We start from the raw sequence: 22280 nt of genomic DNA on the forward strand, positions 1-22280 counted from the left end.
CATGCAGCTCTCAGTGTTCAGTCAAGTATTTGAGCTGCTTTGTCATAACATGGCATCATTATGATGAGTCAACCTCTTAGTCAGCATTAGTGGAAAACAAACAAAAAGATCCACAGATCAAATGAAGCGCTCTGAAAAGAATGTTCAGTCCTGCAGTATTTGACTTAAAATTTCTGAATTGTTGGAAAATGAACATCAGCTTTAACAAACCCGCTTATTACGATCACATGAAGCATGTACTTATTGAAATGTGCAACCACATTTTTTTTTAAGTATGCCTTTATTTTAGAGATCGGACAGTGGACAGAGTCAGAAATTGGGGAGAGAGAGAGTGGGGAACAACATGCGTGAAAAGAGCCACAGGTCGGACCTGAACCCGGGCAGCCTGCCTGGAGGACCACATGCTCCACACAACTCACAAAGGGCAGTAACCCTCCCACAGCTAGGTGTTTTTTTTGCCCTCTGAGTCTGTCTTTATACCGTAAACCACAGGGCATGGTACAAGAAAGCCTGAGCCACCCGAGCCCTTCCAGAGAAGGGGCGTGGTCAGACACAGCTCATTTACATTTAAAGCTACAGACACAGAAACAGCCTGTTCTGAGCAGGGCTGAAATAGAGGGGTTTATAGGCATGATCAAATACAGGATCAGAGTGGATTTAGTACAAGAAACGTCACACACATGTTTTGGGGAACGCTGAGGCTTATTTAAAGTTGTTGAAAAGGAGGAGAATATGTGACCTTTAAAGGGAATGCAATGGCCATGGCTTGCATTTGTTCAAACACGATTATGCAAATACAGCATTGTGATGCAGCCAATTTGTAGCTGCCCGAGCTTTGTCTCTCCAATTTACACCCCAGCCATAAAAAATGTGATGATGACGCCATCAACTAACGAGCAACACGATGACGTGAAAGATGGGAGCCTTAGCTTGCATAAGCAGAACGAAACTAGGTTATGGGTGTTAGTGTGCCAGTTCAACTCAAACAGGACGGAGACAAACATTTGCACAACAAATCTAATCAAACTTGTGTTTTATATAATTGTGATAGTTGAAACTTTTACGCAAGTGAGTTTATTTTAAGAAAGAAAGATAACAAGACTCAGTTAAAGTCTGTGGAAAAAGTTCTGCGGATAAATCATCAAAACATTTTTCTTTAGCTCTGTGGGTAAACTTTTATTTTAACAGATGAGATTCTGCCGCTTTAATTAAGTCACTGTGAATAAAATAAAATGCTTGAAAGCAGACGGAATCACTGATTATCCAGAAGGAATGCAAATGTTGTGTTGCTGTTGACAGCAATTAGCACTAAAAGATCAGCCCGGTCAACTTCCTCCACCAATACACTCAGGCCCCGCACACATCACTTTACTCTCCTCCGTTTCTGAGCTGCACTTTATCTGATATTAATGGACTCCAATGAGTTGATGTTGATGGTGTGAGTGTGGGCAATTCCCCCTGGCCGTGAGTCAGGGGAAAACAGAAAATTACTGGATGCAGAAATGCGACCCGGCACTAATGGATGTAGAAAGAGATAATGAAGAGGCTAACGACGACAGGAATATTTGTCAGCAGAGAGAGAGAGCGATAGAGAGAACGATAGAGAGAGAAGCCGTGCAGAGCTTTGTTCTCAGCTTTGGACATCCAAAATGAATCCATTACTCCAAATTTTAGCAGAGCCTCTTTTTCCACACTGACATTTTATGTTCCTTCTGGGCACATGAATGTATCCCAACACAAAGGGCCTCTTCTAGACGCACAGCTGTGCATGAGGCTTCAGCTGGACTCCCTGCCCTAGTTTGGCTGCTATTCACACACAAACACACACACACACACACACATACACATAAACACAGTCGGAAGAATCTCAGAGAGTGCACACCGCCTACATGGAATAAGCTCGCTAAGTGTCCACATTGAACAACTGGAAGAGACCCCTGTCCGCCTGTTTGCCCCTTCATATTGTCCCCTGTTGTGATGTGGCCTTCATTCCAAACACTTGGTGTCTTTGCTTAAAGTAGCCTTTATGGACAGGCTACTTTATTACTTTGTATTTCTGTCAGAACGTTGTTACGTCTTTCGTGAGTGAATGTGATGTTCCCAGCCATCTGCAGTCTCTTCAGGGGGGGGATGTGGGCTTGTGGGCTTGTGGGCTTGTGGGCTTGTGGGGGGGAGGGGATATATTCTTAGAAGGCAGCTCTTGGTATTGGTGTTGACGTGAAACTGTTTCAAGTGTTCAGCAGCATCACGATTTCATTAAGTCGGGAATGTGCTGAGAAAAATGAGGAAAAAGTCCGACAAAATCTGTATTTGTACATCCATCGCACAATCAATCAAACTTTCATTGCACAGCAGCTCTGACCAATATATCTGTTAGCAGTTAGTATTGGAAATGATGAGCCTCATGGATTTCTTACATCTTTTTCCACCATGTTGTTTTTGTGTAATTATTTAGATGACAGGATATACATTGATATGCTTTGCCATGCCTCTGTATTGATCTACAGGTCCCAGTGATAGAAACTTTTTAATCGCAGGTAACAAAAAAAACCCTGATATTAATCTGAACAGATTATAACCGGTTTGTGAAGAGGCTTTAAACCCGCCTCAGCTCCAGCTCTCAGCATGTCGTTACATTGTCTGATGTGAGAGTGAGACAGCATTTCCAGCATGATGAGCCTCCAGAGTGACCTGAAGTGACAGATGGTTGACGTCACTCAGGCTTCGTCCATTAATATTTACGGCCTATGCTCCAAACTGAACCATCATTTACACAATTAATATGGCGCTGTATTGAAGAAGACTTGAAAAATACAGATTGAGACGAAAGACTCGTTAGGAAAATGTTCTTCAGGTAATGAATCAAGTGAGATGTAGGGTCAATTTCTAATCTGTTTTCACTCACTTTGAGTCATGGAGTCGCTTTCAGCTGGCCGTTACAAGGAGTGCAAGCTTGGGTCTTTGTGGATTTGTGGGTCAATGTTTTTATCAGTCGGGCTCTTGTTTGCACAGACAGAACTACTGGCAGGCTTTCTTTTTTAGTTCTTGCTGTAAAGCTGCAAAGACAGCTACTGTCAGCCACTAAGCTTTAGCTAGCTGACTGATGACATTAGCCAGTGATCATGACCGACTGAAGAAGCACCATTATCGTTCATGCTGATGCAGTTTAAAGATGTCATCTGGCGGTGAAACAGGATGTGCGGGAATAACCACTGCCAGCTTTCAAGTCAAACCGACAAAGGAATGCAAAGGCCTTCTTTGCACTCAGACGGGAGAGACTGTTTAACCGTGGGCGCTCCTTCACACACACTTGGTACACAGGACGGATAAACGGTTGATCAAGCAGCTTTCAGTGCACTTCAAAGCCATTAAAAACATTTCAACGCGAGCAACTCACTGACAGAAGTGTGAACAGAGTGTCTCTCACAACAATTGTGTTCGACTCCAGATTGAGTGTTCACTCTTTCATCAACATCGTCAACGAGATCATTGAGGTGCGACAACAAAGGGAATTATATGTATATATAGTTTTTAGACATGACCAATCTTTGCTCGAGTGCGCAAGAGAATGTACCGTATTTTCCGCACTATAAGGCGCACCGGATTATAAGGCGCACCTTCAATGAATGGCCTATTTTAGAACTGTTTTCATATATAGGGCGCACCGGATTATAAGGCGCATAGAATAGAAGATACTGCAGTCAAACGTTTGACTGGGGTTGCGTTATGCATCCACTCCTCTTCTCCCAAACGTGGAGGGGAACTTTTCCCTGATTCAGTAAACATGTAGTAAAAGAAACAGTCTGATACCACTAAATCAAACGTTAGTGCATTGACAATATAGTAACTCTCTAAATTGTTCATTCATTAGTGCATTCACAATAACTCAACGTTGTTCAAACGTTAATGTGCATATTCACAATATCTCCCAGCCTTGTTCAGTTGTAAACACGTAAAAGAAACACAGTCTGATACCGCTAATTCAAACGTTAGTGCATAACTCAACATTGTTCAGTTACGTATAACACGTAAAGCTCACTTTTTCAGTTCATTCCCCGTCCACGAATCCCTCGAATTCTTCTTCTTCAGTGTCCGAGTTGAACAGTTGGGCGAGTACGGCATCCAACATGCCCGGCTCCCTCTCGTCATTATCCGAGTCAGTGTCGCTGAGCGCCGTGTACAACCAGTATGGATCAACCAATTAACCAATTGATCCATATATAAGGCGCACTGTCGTTTTTTGAGAAAATTAAAGGCTTTTAAGTGCGCCTTATAGTGCGGAAAATACGGTAGGTACATGGAGTTTTTCATCGATCCATATGCTGATTTATTTCTCTTTCTGTCTCTTAATCACAAATGGTAAATGAACTTGAGCTTTTCTAGTCTTCTGATACTCAAAGCACTTTTACACCGACACATGGCAGAGTCCATTAGTATTAACTAATCCATACACCTCTGATGAAGCAGCAGGAGCAACTTGGGGTTTAAGTGTCTTGTCCAAGGACACAATAACATGTGGCTGCAGGAGCTGGGGATCGAAGCCCCGGCCTTCCGGTTGAGAGACAACCGACTCTACCAACTGAGCCACAGCCGCCCCCACTCATGACAGATACAGTTTAAAACAGGAGACCTCATGTCTCATCGACTCCAATATTAATGTTGCAGCCTTCCAGGCCTGATTTTGCGACAGCTTTTAACAAATTTGACATTATAGAAGCAGGTGCATTTACAGATGACGTACACACGGCTGAGGCAATGGGTCAAATATGAGGAAGAGTTGCAAGTCCACGCAGAACTCTCAGGGATTGGTTGAAATTGTGTTAAAAGTTGTGATCACAGCATCGTAATGTCCTGCAGGGACTGATTGGCCATTGGTCAAACAATAATTCGTTTTTTTTCCTTTTTTTAAACATATGTCACTGTATGGTTTATCTATTACCTCTGGCCCAGATGGCTGCATGTAAAGAAACTTCAGGAAATGACATCACAGCGAGGAAAAATCTAACTGTAGTTACGGGTGGATCATTTCTAGTGGAGAGTTCAAAGGCTCGAGCTCCTCCAAACGTCTCTGGTGTCCCGATTTTCTGTGAGACTTGTTAAAACGTCTCTTGTAGTCTGACCGTATCTTGATCTTATTTTGTTGCACATATCTGCAGGATGTGAACCAGATGAGTTTAGCTTCGCTGCAAACAGAAAAGTCTGTGCCACATGTGAGAGGAAGGATCAGATTTTGGGTCCTGTCCCTCTTTGTCTGAGTCTTATTTATGTCCTCAGTGTCCGTCCAGCTCTGCAGTGGTTGCCTGGAACAGTTACAGATTTGGATTTAAGCGAAAGAACAGCACAAGAGGCTGGAGTTTCCCCCCGCCTGTCTGCTCATGCCAAAGGGTTGTGTCGAAAACAAAAGCAGAATGTGGATACAGTACTTTGGGACGGGGGCCAAAATATGTGTATCTGGATTACTTTCAAGCGGTGAGGGAAGGGGGGGGGAAAGGGAGGAAAGAGAGGCAGAGGGATTGAAGGAAGCAACAGGGGAAGAAGGCAGAGACAGATTGTGAAACAGTTTTCCTAATGCTGGGATCCCAGGGGCTGCTGCGTCACAATCACACTGACTATGCACATGTTGTGTCGGCCTGCAGGCAGACGGTAGGACGAGAAGTGTTTGTTGTTGTTCTCAGGAAGTCAAGAGGAAGATTGTTACCAATTGTTTTCAACCCGTGTCTTTTTTTTTTTTTTTTTGCGTTCCTTCTTTCGTGGTTTCATTTTATTTTTAATCAGTTTTCTTTTTTGCAAAGGTAAGGCCTTAAGTAAGTCGGTTTGCATCTACAGAAATTTAAATGATCACAACAAGGTGATGCAACAAGGCAACAGGTGGGATGCATGCAGTAAAAGAGAGAGAAAGATCAGTCATAATGGGTGCTAACATACTGTCGGGGATTTGAGACAAAACGAACCTCTAAATTAGCACCTTAGCACCCCTGAAAAAGAATTTAATTCTCAGAAACTGCAAATTTAAGCAACTTCTAAAGATATTCTCCACCCCTCGTTCAGGTTGTTTAGAGATTCAAAATTACCTTTGGCCCTGCGGCTACATCAGCTGCGGCTCGTTCTAACAAGCATCCTGTTTCATATGAATAAGAAGAGCTCGCAGCTGTGTGAAGATGACTGTGAGCGAGTGGGCTGGCAGTATTTTGACCACTGTGTCACAGGTAATGGGGGAAAAAAAACACTGATAGTTGTGTGTCAGGATTCAGAGAGTCATCTCTCCTGTGCTGAATAAACGGACAAAAAAAAAACCCAGAGGAAGAAAGAGTTTGAGCAAGCAGCGACCTCCAGTCTGCAGAATCCTGACCTGCAGTAAGTCGAGTGTCCGCTTGGATCCAGGAACACCAGAAGTCACATACACACCACATTCAATAAAGCAGTTTCTACAGCAGAAATAAACATGTTTACAGCCTTCTTGTCATAAAAACAACAGTTCTGATTAGTTATTGTCATCACTGGCACACACTGTAAGGGGGTTGAATTATTTTTAAATGGCTCCATTTTGATAAAACGACACGTGTTATCTACTGTTAGGCGCGTAGCTGACATGATTGACAGGTGAGAAAATGTAGCGGTTTGTCAAGAGGCTTAAAACCCGCCTCCATCTCCAGGTTGACTGAAAGTGGGCTTTAATTTGAAGTTGTACGCTAACTTTCTGTTCGATATCCTCGTCCTCTGAGGCTTTCTTCCACATCCTCTATTACGGTCACTGCCATGCTTGCTTCTATTTTTTTTTTTTGTTGTTTACAACTTCTCATTGTGATGTCATACATGCACATGACTCAGAACATTTACCAGAAATTACAACTTTGAATCTTTTTTTTTTTTTTTTTTTTAAATATATTCCAGGGACTTCATCTGATTTGTGGCAGTTAGGAGAAAACACGACACATGAGTCATCTTCTTACCGCGGTGTAGACGTTTGTTACACAGTGGCAAAGCCTGTTGCTACTCCGACTGGATTAAAGGATTTTACACAGTAACCTTTTCTTTACCCTTTCATCCAGCTTTTTACTTCTCATGTATGCAGCCGTGTGGTTTACGTTTCAGCTTACCCCCCCCCCCCCCCTTACAGTGGGTGGGAACGGGCATGTGTCTGTCCGTCTGTAAGTAGTGATGAATGAGAGAGCTGCTCACACTGACACAGATAGTGGCGTTCAGTGTGTTGCGGTCTATTTCTGGACTCTGCCTGAAGGTTGAATGAGCAGGAGTTTTGCAGATGTTGGTACCAGATGTGGATCAAACTGTGACCTCAGCTTTGTGCTTGCAAGTAGCTTGCAAATGAAGGAACACACACACACACACACACACACGCGCACACACCCAGTGATTCAAACGTATACAAACACACATGTTGCTCAGAGTAGAGGTGTCTTTAACTCTGTAAATACCCCCCGCTGTGTCCCTAATGTGTTTCCACAGCTATGCAGCACTGGTGCCAAATCACAGACTGTCTCCTATGCCTTTATTGCACTCTTGCAGGGGGGGGTTTCTGTGTGTTTTAAAAGTTCTGTGATGTACTTCGAGGTGTAGTTGATGCAAAGCCACAAATAGTTTTGAACATTTTGCAGCAGATTGCTTCAGCCAGCAGCTGCAGGAGGGCTGTAAGGGCCGCAACAAAATCAAGCAGGGCAAATATGCGGCAGCATCGACCAAACCTGCCTATCTGACAGAATCAGATCGTTTTGCTAAGAGTCTGACAACAGTATCGAACAGATCCCTACAGAGATAGAGCTTTTTGTATTAGCTAAGAGGAATTTGTTCTAACCACAAACAGCCGATGCAAGCCTTTTTTCTTTTTTTTTTTCCAAAGCGGCCAGACTCCACTGACAAAAACAGCCATTTAAGCTTACAGAACACCTGAGCTGTGTCTACCAACCGCCTTTATCAGTTCGCTTTTTTGTGTAATATTTGTGTGCTACACAAATATTCTGATGGACCTCAAATAACACTCTGAAGCCCTGCAGTCAAACAATATCCCAAACAAACTAACCCAGCAAGCAGCTGTAGACGAGGCGTCTTTTTGTGCTGTGTGAGGTAAACGACTTTCTCTGGCTGCAGATTCTGAAGCTTTGTGATGTAACAGCTATAAATAATTAAAGGGTTGTAACACATCTTTCCCTTGTGCACTGTATGCATCATAGATGTGTTATTTAGCTCTGAATACTGACCTTTTACCCCCAATTTCCACATACTCCGTCAGCGCCTCGCACCATGCCGTAGTTCCCTGCCTCTCTAAGCCAACGATTGTGTTTCCACAGCGAGCGTCGCGGCACGTCTCCAGAGCCACTGCTCTCTGCTCCGTTTCAAATACGCATGCGGGTCTTTTTTCCAACGGAGCTTGAATACCCGCCTGCTTCTTTAAATCAGTCGTGTGAGGTAACTTGTGCCGTTGTCACTGGAAACCTGTCGAGCGTGCTAATGGCTATTAGGCCGGATCACCCAGAGGTACCAGTCACTAGAGCTACATGTAGACAGAAGAAAAAGCAACTAATCCCCGCTCTTTTTAAAAAAGCCTGTGGATGTGAAAGCAGAGAGGGTCGCAGACACTACCGAAGCTAAAACTTTCTTGAGGCTATGCGCACAGTGGCAGAAGACCTCGGCTTCGAGTATTTCTTTAAAGTAACCAAGTCTGGTTACAGGGCGGTGATTGAGCACAAATAATCCCGCTGCACCGGCTGTTCACAAACAACAGATGAATTGACATCCAGTGAAACTTACAGCTATGTGACTGTACACTTCATAATTAACCAATATGATACTTTGCTCTCAAAGGCATGTAGTTGGTCTTATGTTAGATCAGTAGCCATCATTGGGTCCATGGTCCAGGTCCTAAATCCATTTGCACCCGTTAAACAGTCTACTAGTAATATGGTGCCATGTTGCAGTTCAGTGTTCATACAGATGCTGGGATGATAAAGGGTTAAAAGAAGCTATTTGAAGAGGAGAAAAGAGGGCGGAAAGCCAACGTACTCCTGCAGGTTTTGCTAATTTTTGTGTGCGTGGGTAGGAAAATGAATTCAACATGTTCATCAGGCCTTAAGGACACACGATGTGTCTATATCCTGAGAAGTGTTTGTGTACAGAGCAGACTCCACGGGGATCCTTTAATACTGCACCTGCTTTTGAACGGGGATGAAATGATTCAAATCCCTTCTCTCTGGTATGAAGCTATGGTTTGAGGCTGCTCGCATCGCATCCAGAAACAAACACAGCAGCAGCTAACGAAGGTCGGCACCTGCTGGGAACAAACAGAATTTTAAACGATTTTCTTCATCTCCACTTGTGCACTTTTCTTCTTAAGGAAGTCAGCGTGCAGTTTTAATCCATCTCCAGGGTTGTGTTGTGGAAAATCTGCATTAGGTCCAAATCTCTCTGCACCCCACGGAGAGCCTGTTTTAATACTCTAATATGCCAGCAGAGGTGTTTCTTCTCTCCCCTCCATTTTTTTTTTCCTCCTTTCCCGAATTTTCTGGCATTTTGTCCTACGGATGGCTGCAAGAAATGTTGTGTCACTGCCATGAAAATATCTGCTCTCAATCAGTGCAGCTGCACAGAGATGCTGCAGGCTTCGTCTGGCTGTCCTCAGCTGACAGAACAGACCCAACCTGCTGCTTCTAGTTTTTTTTTTTTGTATCTGCATTTCCTCTGCAAACAAAGCATGCTTTTATTGTTAATGTTCCTTTTAGACAAGTGCAAACTTCACTGCACAAACTTTATATTAGTTTTGAGGAGATAAGCAAAAGCAATTTGGTATAACATGCACTTTGTTGCCATGGTGACAGGCTGCTGTAGCCGTCTGCAAACAGGACTTAGATTTAAACACTTGGTAATCAAGTCTTCATGGAGTTTAATTATTTTCTGATGGTAATTGAAGATATTATGCAGATTTATTTTGGTTTATCCCCACTAATGTGCAGGAGATCTTGCTGTATCAGCATATTCCAAAAAGTCAGAGGCAGCTTTTCTTTTTCTTTTTTTTTAAGTCACAAATATACAAATTAATGTATCAAAAAAAGGCTCATTAATTCCCTGAATTACTTGGTTATATAAACAAAGAGAAGGAAACTTTCTTATTGGACTATTTCGAAGCAGAATGGGTTCATACCACACAGAAGACTCTTCAGGCTTTGGGGTGATTGTAGGTTTATGTCTGCACTGGAGGTTCGGTGGCTATAAGGACTAGAATTACCTCCTTGTGGAGGACTGTGGTTTGTGTTTCTTTGTCGAGAAAGTTGAGTGGCTGTTTACATTCATCAGTGTTTCCTGCAGAGTGACGGAGTAACTGGCTGTGACGGATATTTGAATACTGTCAGTATTCTTCAGAACAGGCGAGGTCTCAGCTCGATACAGAAGTGACATGATGATGTCAGAACTAACACGCAAAGGTAGAAGCTATGAGGGCTTTTTTTTTTTTTTTTTTTTTTTAACGAATTGATCACTGATGACTACATTCCCTCTGTGGTCGTAAAATAGAAAAAACCTGTGAAAGATCTTTTTCACTAAGTGCAGCAGAGATTTGTTTTCTTTTTTTGGGCATGACATGAGGTCTATTTATTTTTTAAAGAGGCAACCTCCAGTGTTAAAAAATGAGCCAATGCAGAAGTGCAGTTCCTTGAATGTCCACTTGAGGCTGGAATTAAGTAATCCCCATTTAGTCCCAAAATTAAAATGCTGATTTTTACAGCAGAAATAAACATCTTTACAGCCCGGTACAAAAACACTTAGAATCTCTCATGGCTCATTTTCCTATTCATTTATTGTAAAAACTGTAAAGTGTTGTTGGGTAGCGGAGGGTTATAACCTTAGGCTGTAAATATTAATGGACGTCAGCCCTGTGTTACTGCAGGGGGCTCTGGAGGCTCATCATGCTGGAAGTGCTGTCTCAGCCTAACTTACAGTCAACCTAACGACAGGCTGAGAGCTGGAGCTGAGGCGGGTTTTAAGCCTCTTGATGAACCGTTACCTCGCGCCCACCTGTCAATCATGTCAGCTTCGCGCCTAACTATAGAAAACATGTTTTGTTGGTAAAATCAAAACGGAGCCATTTACAAAAAAAATCACCCCCGTACAGTGTGTGCCCATGAGGACTATAAATTATCCGACTGATATCGGTTTTGTACCAGGCTGCAAACATGTTAATGTCGGCTGTGAAAACGTCTTTTTTGCCAGCGGTGTGTATGTGACTTCCTGTGTTCTTGCAGCCAGCCTCAAGCAGACACTCGACAATTTGCAGGATTTTGCACTTCCCCACTGGCTTCATTTTTCAACCCTGGAGACTGCGCTTGGTTATACAGCGTCCGTTTTGATTATATTGAAGGGTATAGTTTGCGTTGTTTGAAGTGAGGTTGTACGAGGAGCTCATCAATAGTTAGTTTAATACCCACAGGAGGACAGACCAGAGTGCTAGCATGGAAGCTCGGCTATACATTTTAGCAGACAGAGCGAAAAAGCGTTGTAAGGGTTAATGTAGCATAGTTACATATCAGTTAAAGAAAAAAGTGATAATATGAATGCCTTTTAATACGGCCATAAAAGTCTCTGTATGTTGTGTTCTGACTTCAGTAGGCCCAAACATGGAGCTCTCCTCTCATGTCCTCTGTGCTCTGTGAAGCAAATCAAATTAAGGCATTAAATAACCTAATAAATGACTCAATGAAATCTGCATGGCCTGAATTCATAGAAGTCCAGAGGAACAGAAATCTATCCTTTGGACCTCTATCAACAAATTAGAACCCATCGTCAAATCAAATCATGCAAATCGAATTTGTGACGCCTTGACACATCATTCCAAAACAAATAACCTGCTGCACACACAAACGTAAAGTAAAGCCAGGCTGACGCCGACTGAGGAGCCAATATTAACCAGTGTCGGCCTTTCATCACTCGTACAGAGTGCTGGCCTTCAGTCAGGCCAGTAAATGTTTTCTATACGCTCAATTTCTCCGATTTTTGAGACAATTGGATGTGACGACTTAAAACATCTGTCTCAAGGAAGTGGTTTTACTTCCTGCGGCCACTGCTTTATTTTATAGTCACATCTTCTAAAATTGGTTTATTTAACCGATGAATGACTGTAATCGTATTTTGTCAAAACACAATTTTCCTGCTGTGTTGAGGAGCAGATCCCCGATATAAAGCAGTGTTGAGTGCTCAAACCCTCAGCAGGCCGTGCATCCAGCAGCAGAAGGCCTCTGATTGCGTCGCTCCCTGGAAATGGAGCGAGCGGCTGAAACCCCGCAGAGGAACCTCACGTTTGGCCGCTCTCACTCGCAAACTTGTTCTTTTGGTCGGCGTCCAGAGCTCATTATCGTGGATAAGAGGTGGAATGAAGAATAAACGCTAGAACAAATAAAGAGACGCGCTTCTTTTGCTCCACTCCACATTCAATCTTGCACGCTCCGCTGCAGAGCTGCATTTACCTGACTGGCGGTCACACTTCGTTGAGCTTTGTTTGGGATAAGGATCAGACTCTTCTTTTACACTTTGGTGCTTTGAAGAGTTATTGATTTTGAAGTTGAAACTGAAACAGAAGAGTGAAATTTGACATATGAAGAATTTGTGAATAATAAGGACGGGGTCTTACCATCTTTTTGAATCTCGATATAAGACAGGAAGTTTAGAACGTATGTCAGCCGGTGTTATCAGCCAACTTGCACCTATCAGACAAATATTAGAATTGGCTATAAGGCTTTATGATACTGGAAAAGAACACTTGCAACACAATCTATTTTTTTTTTCTGAGATGTATATTGCAATAACATAAGTCTCTTCTTCAAACAAAAATAAATCCTCACTTCTGCTTTCACACACTTTCAGGGTTCAGCCCTAAAGGTACGTTTATTCAGCTTGACAGAAAGTCTTTGAAATGAAGCTCCCAGCTGTGACTTCTGCACATGCCCACACTGCGTCAACAGTATCTATGCCCCCGAGTGTCGGTTTATGCGTTCTCTTATATGCACCAGAAAGAGGTTGAAGGCCAGGTAGGTTCACACATATAAGGAATTAGTCTTTGTGTTTTTCTGTGCGTAACAGCAAACAAAGAAATTCAAGAACAATAGAAACCAAAGTAAACCGCAATCCTGCTGTTGAAAAAGTGAAACAAGCAGGAATCAAAATAATAAAGACTATTAAATCAAATATGGGCAATAGCTGATGGCGGTTCAAAATGCAATCTTCTTAGACACCATGAGAATATTCCTCGAAAGCTGCAGGCGACAGGAGGTGTGTCCCTGGTCGTGTAGAAGTGGAAAGTCGGTCTGGAGAGCAGGCGTGTCGTCGCTTCACTCAACATGAACAGCTTGAGGGTGATTTATTGCCAAGACATGAATAAACAGACTGACACATAACAACAGAGATGGAAGCTATTGCATTATTTGCTTGAGACAGGTCTGTAACAGATCTGAACACCTGTACTGTAAAAGTGTGCAGTCACTACACCTTACTGGTTTATATTTATGTTTTTACATGTTACATAACAAACCTGGTTCCATTCAGTGGTGAACTCGGCTAGAAGGACAGCGACTGTGTAACACAAGTTGTGTAATAGAAACAAAAAGGATGATATTACAAACCTGTGTTACTCTTGAAGGGCTGGTGTCCACAGTTTGAGAAAGCGGTATCTTGGTTGTGATGGATGTTAAAATTTTACACTCCTTTTTTTGCTTTTTGCCTCCGTCACCTCTTCTAACCGTTGTCATGGTGTTTTTTTCTTTTTGATTACAAAATCCTCTCACCATTACTGAGAGAAAATGTTTGCCAAATTATAACAGGCTGGATTATCCTTTAATAACTTTTCACAGGGGAACAGCAGAGTGTTGAAGCAGGAGATGGAGAGCTCTGACTTTTTTAAGAGCTCTTCCTGTTTTGGTCCAGCTGTTGGGGAAAGCTGTGTGAGCTGTTCAGGGTTGAAGGATTCAATCCTTCAGAGCCGTGTGTGTGTGTGTGGACCCAGCTGTTGGGCTGAGTTCAGCCCAAAGTGTACTGAAACAGCTGACTGCTCGCCAGGGCTTCATGGATGTAGAATCTAAGGAATAACCATGACAGCACCGTGTTTACAGAGCTCTGTGTGTGTGTGTGTCTGTGTGTGTGTGTGTGTGTGTGTGTGTGTGTGTGTCTGTGTGTGTGTGTGTGTGTGTGTGTGTGTGCGTGCAGGAGGTGTTGCAGTCTGGATGTATGTGGGACCCTTTTGGCTATAACGTTGTGTAACGTCAGGGTTTTAACCGACTCTGTGTGTGTTTTTCTGCTAAATCTTGGCCGGGTTCCTAGCTAGCGAGGGTTGCGCCAGCGTGGTATCCAGGTTTCTGCCCCAGAGACATGGAAACCGACCAATCAGAGGAGTTTTTGGAGAAAATCCTAGGGTGCCCATTACTGACCTATTTGCAAGGCTTTGACACTCTCATTCTGTTACTGTCAGAGCGGCCTTATTATGAGGACAACCGGAGCTGCGTCAAGTCAGAACAACACGTTTCTTCAAACAAAATCTTCTCCACACGAGTTTCTCATTTTCATTTCAGCCTTTTTTTTTTTTTTTTTGCTGCTTTGTTTTCTTCAATGTCTGTTTGATTTCACTGCCGGGAATGCGGCAAAAAAACTGCCTCATGTACGTCTGCCAATAAACATCGGGTTCATCCAAAGCCTTGCAGTGGTAGTGGCGAGCCTGGCACTCATCATGCCTCAGTCCTCTCCTCCCCTGCCTGCATGGCTGTCTGGGAAAACCTGTGTTTAGAGGAGCGGGCAATGGGAGGAAAACCCAGACTCAGGGTTTACCGCTTTATAGCAGTCTGGATTTAGAGTCTTGAACTCACTTCCTTTGCTATATATATTATCTCCACGACGCAGCCTTGAGACTTCCAACGACAAAGGCTAATGAGAAAAACATTTGCGCAGAAAAATATATGGACAAAGAAAGCTTTCACGGTGCAGTCTATGATTGGCTTTGAGGTGTAGATGGCGAGGCGTTCACAGCGCAGAGTTCACGGCAGTCTGTGTGCAGTTTTATTGGCCGTGTTGGGGACTTGTAAAGGAATAATTATAGCGCGGGCGAATGGATGATACTTAACTTGAACTGTAAGAGCTGACTCCTAAAAAAAAGTGGAGTATTTACAGTCCCTGAAAGCAGCGGGGGCAGGAGGGGGGGTGGTGGGGTTGGAGCTGCTGTAGCCCGAAGAAAGGTCAGCAGTGTGGGTGCCAAGGTCACTTCAGGAAATCAGTGTTGTTGTTTTTGTGCCCAGACTGCAAATCCCTCCCCATGCCAATCGTCCGCTGGGCGGTTTGTTCCTTTAAAGTCACACACACACACGCACGCACGCACGCACGCACGCACGCACACACACACGAAGTCACATACAGGGGCTGAATTACAAGAAAGCTCTCACGTTTCAATTTCCCCTGTTATTGTTAGAATACATGGAGGTATTGCTTGGGTGGTGTTTAAGGCACACTGTGCTTTCAGGGGTTGTGTTTACATACTGTTCTGAATAAAACATAATGTCTCACTTAAGGGCTCGTCTGGGGTAAGCTGTTGAAATATGCGATCCAGGAGCACAGTAATCCCTTATGGAGGCTTTCTGGTTGTGTGTAGAACGCCTGTTTGTGCTGCAGCATTCCACAGATGTATTAACGTAACATCAAAAACTGAATTAGAATCAGTTATGATACAAATGCTTTCATACTTAACATTCTGGTGTTAGCCTCAGTGACGTCACCCCATTGCTTTCTGAAGAGGAGCTATGAAGCTCAATGATGGTAGTCTCCGTGTTGGAAATGCCTGATTTCACCGCCTGTAAAGTTTTCACCATTAAAGACCAAAGCTTTTTTTTTTGTACCAGGCTGTAAACATGATTTTTTTCTTCTGTAATAATTGACATTTTAATATGGGACTTAATGGGATTCCCAGGACTTTTAGAGCCGGCCTCAAGTGGACTTGCGAGGAACTGCAATTTTTTGCACTTCTGTATTGGCTTTAATTCTTTTAAAGTATTTTTGGGGCTTTTAGGACCGTGGATAGAGTCCGAAAGCAGGGGGGAGGTGGGCAACAGCATGCAGGAAAGGAGCCACGGGTCAGATTCAAACCCGTTCTGCCCGCTTGTAGGACCATAATCTCCGTACGTAGGTTGCACGCACTAACCACTCGGCTACTTTCGCCCCTTGGCTCCATTTTTGAACGCTGCCGGTTGCTGCTGGGTATAAATATTTCAAAAAATGAACAGTGAGTAGCGTTCTGTGTTTGTTGATTTTGGTGCCCGCTGTAGACAAAGTGGTACCCTGTGTCTCTTTGCTGACTGTGTCCTGTACATATTATTTTATGATATATAATATTTATGTTTTAAAACTTCCTTGTGTCATAACAGTGAATCTCGACCACGAAATGATATCCAAGACAAGGCTTTTTCTGCAGAGCGCTGTTCATGGTCTAACATGACATTATTGCAGCAGTTAAAAAATAATCTTTTCACAGATGATCTAGTGCCGTTGGTTTAAAATCCGGTCTGTTGCTTGAATATGATGTTGTAGCTGTTTGGTATTTTGTGTTGATCTGCACGTCTGTGTTTGTTGTGATGCAATGCTGTTTTGTTTGAAGCACACACTGCGCTGTAGGTGTTGTTTCTCTATCCTGATGTTTCCTTCTGTACACTATCATGTAGTATATAATGTACTTATATTGTGCAGTGTGAGATTTCTAAAGGGTTGTGTTGTCCCACTACACTTTACACCTCTGTGGAGCGTTGTTACTTACATTTGAACATGATTATTATCCCCACAAAAACACAATAAACTGTGTGACTATCAGTACTTGGATCTGTGTTTCCTCATTGCAAGGCATCTTCACAATGTGCCAACTTCCCTATTTTAAGCCGCTTTAATACCCCACTTTGCATTGTTTTCATGCCCAGCTTCCTGCTTTCAGGTTAGAGAGCAGCGTTTGTAAAGTTCAATCTGAGTTTGCTCGATTAGTGTGGTATTGGCTTTGTTGACTTCACCTCTGTGCACTAACAGCATGATTAATAAATAGCAAATGTGTGCTCTTTAAGAAGTCGACAGCATAAAAAAAAAACAGACAGACAGGACTTTGAACAAGGTCCAGAGTTTGATTTCCCCCAACATCTCAGAAACATCTGCATGTCAGATCATCCCGCGTCCACTCTCCCAAAACAGGCATGCAAACATAAACGTGATTCCATCGGCAATGTGGAAGTAAACAAGCAGCCTTCAGATTTTTTTTTAACGCACTCGTTCTCAGAAAAGTTCGACCAGAGTTTTGACTTGGTTCGAGAGAGTGACAGAGTTTGTGTTCAGAGGTGAGCGGCACTAGATTGAGTTTGGCTGCAGACATCAGCACATGCTGATCTGCTATGTTGGCACGCTTTCTAAAGTTCATCTAAGGTAAGGTCATTTAAGGACTCATGTGGATTTCCCTACTTTCTATCTGCAACCATTAAATAAACACAACAAGCTAAATAATGATCTGGCTCTCCTTTTCCCTGAAATGCTTTGTAATCATTAGAAAACCAGTACACTTGTTCTCACACTTTTTAAGTTTAACGGGATCTGGGGCTTTGAAAATACTTCAAACACAAATCTGGAAATCTCAAACATGTAGTTAAAATAACTACATTTAGGACAGAGTTGGATCAGAAAGTTGTGTGCAAAATCTCATGAAACTAGACAGAATATTTATTAGAGCCCGACCGATATGAAATTTTTGGGCCCATAAAAAAAAAAAAAGATAAATGACATCCTTAAAATACAAAATACAAATAATGATTTTTTTTTTAAGTGATCGATGATGGTTTCTATTTCCGACGTTTTGTTCACGTCTCACATTCAGGTTTATTCTGGTTCATTCATTATGTTTTGCACGTTATTCTTGCAAGAATTCATGGGAAAAATTTGGGGTCCTAAAATTCAGCTGATAACCTGAAGCTTTAGTGGAAGAGATTTTTTTTAGATGAAGCCTTAAAAACACTTTTGAGGATATTAGCAGTGAAAAAATATCCTCATCACAAGAATCATTTTGTTTTTTAAATTCACACAAATGGGAAAATGTGAGTGCTAACACTCTGATTGTAATGTAGAAATATCAAGTCAATTTAAAATATAAGGCTCAGACAAGTCCTGTAACAGTGTGAGGGGCAGCAGATTCAACAGTTTTGAAATGTGAACGCAAACCTAGGACAGAAACACGCAGCTATGTGTTTCTTAAGGTGAAATCAAAATCAACACCCCCTGTGGACAGATTTTTATGACAGAGAATTCCTGAAATGCATCATAAAAATCATCTATATTGAAAATAATCTCTTACTGAGTTTAGTTTAATCCACCATTCACATCTTTTCTGTATGGCATCAAAGCCCCCCCAGCTGCTTAATGGTGACCCTCTCAGTCTGTTCTCATGACTTGAAGGTGTCTGAGTTAATTTGTCAGTGATCTGAGGATGTTTAGAAACACCTTTACAGTGTGCGAGAGCAGAGCAGGTATGTGTCATCCTGGAGGCTGGGGGAGTTCGGGGTTGTGGGTTGGGGGACTGCCTGTGGCCTGGTCTGCAGTCTGACTCTGAGCGCTAGCTGCAGCGGCGTCTGCGTCTGATCCGTGCTGACACACACTCAGCGAACATGTATTCCCCGTAGCGCTCTCTGTCTGCTGCAAACACACACACGCTCTGCACGCGTGGTGTAACAAATTCACACCCAAGATGCGTCATGTACTGCCGCTCACACGCAGAGGTCGTGCAGAGGTCGGGATGGTGTATTATACCGTCCTGCAGACGCCTGAGTGACAGTGACGCGGCGATTCGAGACACTTAAGTGCAGACTGAGTGGCGGGGGGGAGGGAGAGCGAGAGCGTGCACGACATGCAAGGGCAGAGTTACCCAGAATGCTCCTGCTGCTGCTCCTGCTGCTGCTAATGCTGCAGGGAGAATCTACATCCCTGGTTGTTCACAACAGGCTTAATCAAAAACTGAAAGAGTTAAAAAAAAAAAAAATTCTGAACTGTCTTATTTTGATTGCATCTGACCTTTTTTTTGCTGTAAAAGATATTTAGCCAGGGCCTTACTTCGTATGTTTGAATGTTCTCTTCTTTTATGTTCTTTCATGGAGCGTCTTTAAACCACTCCCCGTCCTCAAGTACAAAAAACACTTCCTTCTGTGATTCTGTCGTCTCTCAACCGGAAGGTCGAGGGTTTGATCCCCAGCTCCTGCAGCCACACGTCCGATGTGTCCTTGGGCACCCACGTTGCTCCCGCTGCTTCGTCGGCGGTGATGAGTGTGTATGAATGGATTAGTTACTTCAAATGGTCTCCACCATCAGTGTGTGAATGTGTAGGTGTGACCCGTGCTGTAAACTCCATTTACCATCTTTGTATCTTGTCTTTCATTTTTATACTGCAAATGAAGCCGCTGTGGTGTCAGACCATGTCAGACAGTAAAATCAAATCAAATCAAACTAATGTCATTTCCTTAATTTTTTTTACACACACAGTTTTATTGAAGCTTGAAGAACCTGCTGCTGTTTTAATAGTTCAGTACTAACACTTCTTGATGTGTTGCGTTTCATTCCTCAGTATTTTAACAGTTGTGTCTCCTCTCCGGGCAAACAGAGCAAACAACAAACAGACAGAAGCCTCCATAATGAGCCAGAGCGCGCTTGTGCCCGCCTTTATAAAATATTCACAACAAAACTGAAATGAAAGATCCTTAAAAAAAAGACAAAATATTCTCAGGCGCAGTCGTACGTGCCGAGCCGAGCACTGATGCACATCTAATGACATAAACAGTTCAAACTGAGCGCCGCTGCATCAAACGTTCTCATATTTGTCAGAACGAAACGTTTGTCGAATTCCTCCATCCGTCACTGATCCAGCACGTATTTTTGTCTCCCCTCCCTCCCTCCGTCTCTCTGCATCTTTTCCTCCTTTTTTTTCTCTCTCTCTCTCTCTCTCTCTCTCTCTCTTGCTCTGAACGGCTTACTGCAGTATCCTTAAAGTCCCTGTGTGTGTCCTGAGTTGTCCTCTCTTACCCAGCATGCACCGCAGCGATCTGGAGCTCTGTCGGCTCAGGATGGGCGCACACTTTTGATGTCGGGGGAGAGAGAGAGGAGGAGGAGGGAGGGAGAGAAGGGGGGGAGGCAGACGCTATGATGCTGCTTTATACACTCCTTTCAATGGTTTCCCTCAGCGCCCACTGCTGTCATCAATTTGAAAAGGTTTTTTTTTTTTCACCGTCCTTTTTTTGTGGGTTTTTTTTTTTTTTCACCTTGGCTCTGAAATAGTGTCCATGAGGCCGAAAAAAGGAGAGAAAAAAAACTCAGTTTGCTGCAAATCGAGTCTGCGAGCCGGCGCATTGTCCTGATGTGACCCACACTCGCTCACACAGGCGAGAGCAGCAACTGTCAGGCTGCGAGGGAGCTGTGTGTCTGCCTGCCTGCCTGCGCGTGTGTGCGTCTGAGTGTCTGAGGGTGATGTAATCAGAGATGGAAATGCTTGAAATTCCCATATTTTTTACTTCCTAATCTTTATTTTACACAAACATCATTTTTTTCAAGCGGTTGGATTGATCGCTAAAAATTCCTTCGGATGCTGTCATATATTTTGGCATCATTTCAGTCACTGCTGAAACAAGTCCTTTAAACGCTGAATAAATCAACAGAGCGTTGATCATAAATAACTGAGATGATTGATTTAAAGCTCGCTGCGATTTGAAACCGAATAATTGCTGCAAATTATATAATTCAAGTTGTCCGGTGCCACCACTTTAGGAGTAATATTTCTAAAGAGAAGCAAAAAAACAAGATCTGCACACCAAGAAGCTCCTTTTTGAAGGATTTATTATAACAAGTGTTTGGAGACAACATGCTCTTGCTCAGGCTTGAAGTGTATTTTTGTGAGTCGCCATCTTAAAAACACTAAGACAAGCATGTGACCCGACAGAGCGGAAATTCATTGTTGTCCAATCAGGACAAAACATACCCCGATATAGAGGAATATAATTAGAAAAACATAAACCGCTATTTACATGAAGATCATATTGTAATTCTGTTGATTTTTCATGAAGATGAATATTTCTATAATCGTCATGATTAAAGTCTTCACCGTGTTTTACGCAGTGACACGAACGAGATCAGGACAGAAACGCACAAACACACGGTTTATTTGCTTTCAAGAGCAGCTTAATGTTGTTTCTTAAAAAGTATATTATTACATTGTATATCACATGACAGTTTCCTATCATTCAGGTTCTTTTCAGATTTAGTATAGGGTGAACGTGAAATATTTTTTCAACTCACTTTAACTTCATACGTATTGTCGTCATATGTTGTGGACTCATCAGGGCTGTGTAATCAAAGCACTCTGTCTTTCACAATACAATATAGGTATATATATTCATAGGCTCTAATCTGCATTGCAGTCCGACCGATTGATCGGCCAGCCGATAATTTGGGCCGATATTAGCATATCAAGTGATTATCAGTATTGGCTAATTTTACCTTAGATATGCGCTGATATTACTTGATTTATTCACACAGTCAAACAGGATTTAATTTGAGTTTCATTGTATTACACTAGCAGTTCTCCGTCACCAGCAGAGGGCGCTATGTGGATCACAACAAACATCATCACTCTCCAGTGAGTGTCAAGCGTTGATGCACGTACATGCTCAGTTCATTTCCAGTTGAGCGACCATCTTTTCTTCATAATTTATCTTTTCCACAAGTGTTTGATATATCTGCATTTGATAAACGCAATAAATGTATATATCTATATTTATCTATCCATCTACATATATCGGCCGATTTATTGTTATCGGATTTGATCTCTTCCTTATATCGATATCAGTATTGGCCCCAAAAATCTCATATCAGTCGGGCCCTAATCTGCATTTAAACACAAAAGAAGGGTTTTGTCTCTCTCTCTCTTTTATTGAAGGTAAATACGACAGCTTTGAGTTTTTAACATTTTGATGCCATGTTTCATTTTAAACTCTGAATCAAAGGCCGACAATGTGTACAAATCTTAGACTCTTATTTCCTGCTGGCTCCTTCTCATGTGAGGTCTGATCACTCTGCAGAGTTCATAATTGATGTCTCTCTCGCTCTCCCCTCCCCCCCATTACGGGATCATTTGGCTTCACATCCTGTGTGCGAGAGCAGAAAATGTTATTCTTAACAAAAACTTTTTGTGTGTGCCAAAGTTGGAGACAAGTATTTGTTTCTTCTCTAGATTCGGGTTGGTTGCCTTG

General features: G+C 42.7%; 1 protein-coding gene across 3 annotated transcripts in view; it reads left to right on the forward strand.

The window, feature by feature from the left end:
• thrb (thyroid hormone receptor beta) overlaps positions 1–22280 on the forward strand; it is a 123462-nt gene that overhangs the window by 38854 nt on the left and 62328 nt on the right. The gene's annotated exons all lie outside the window — the stretch shown is intronic.

The sequence above is a fragment of the Labrus bergylta genome, chromosome 19 (genome assembly GCF_963930695.1).
Source record: "Labrus bergylta chromosome 19, fLabBer1.1, whole genome shotgun sequence".
In the NCBI taxonomy this organism is placed as follows: Eukaryota; Metazoa; Chordata; class Actinopteri; order Labriformes; family Labridae; genus Labrus; species Labrus bergylta.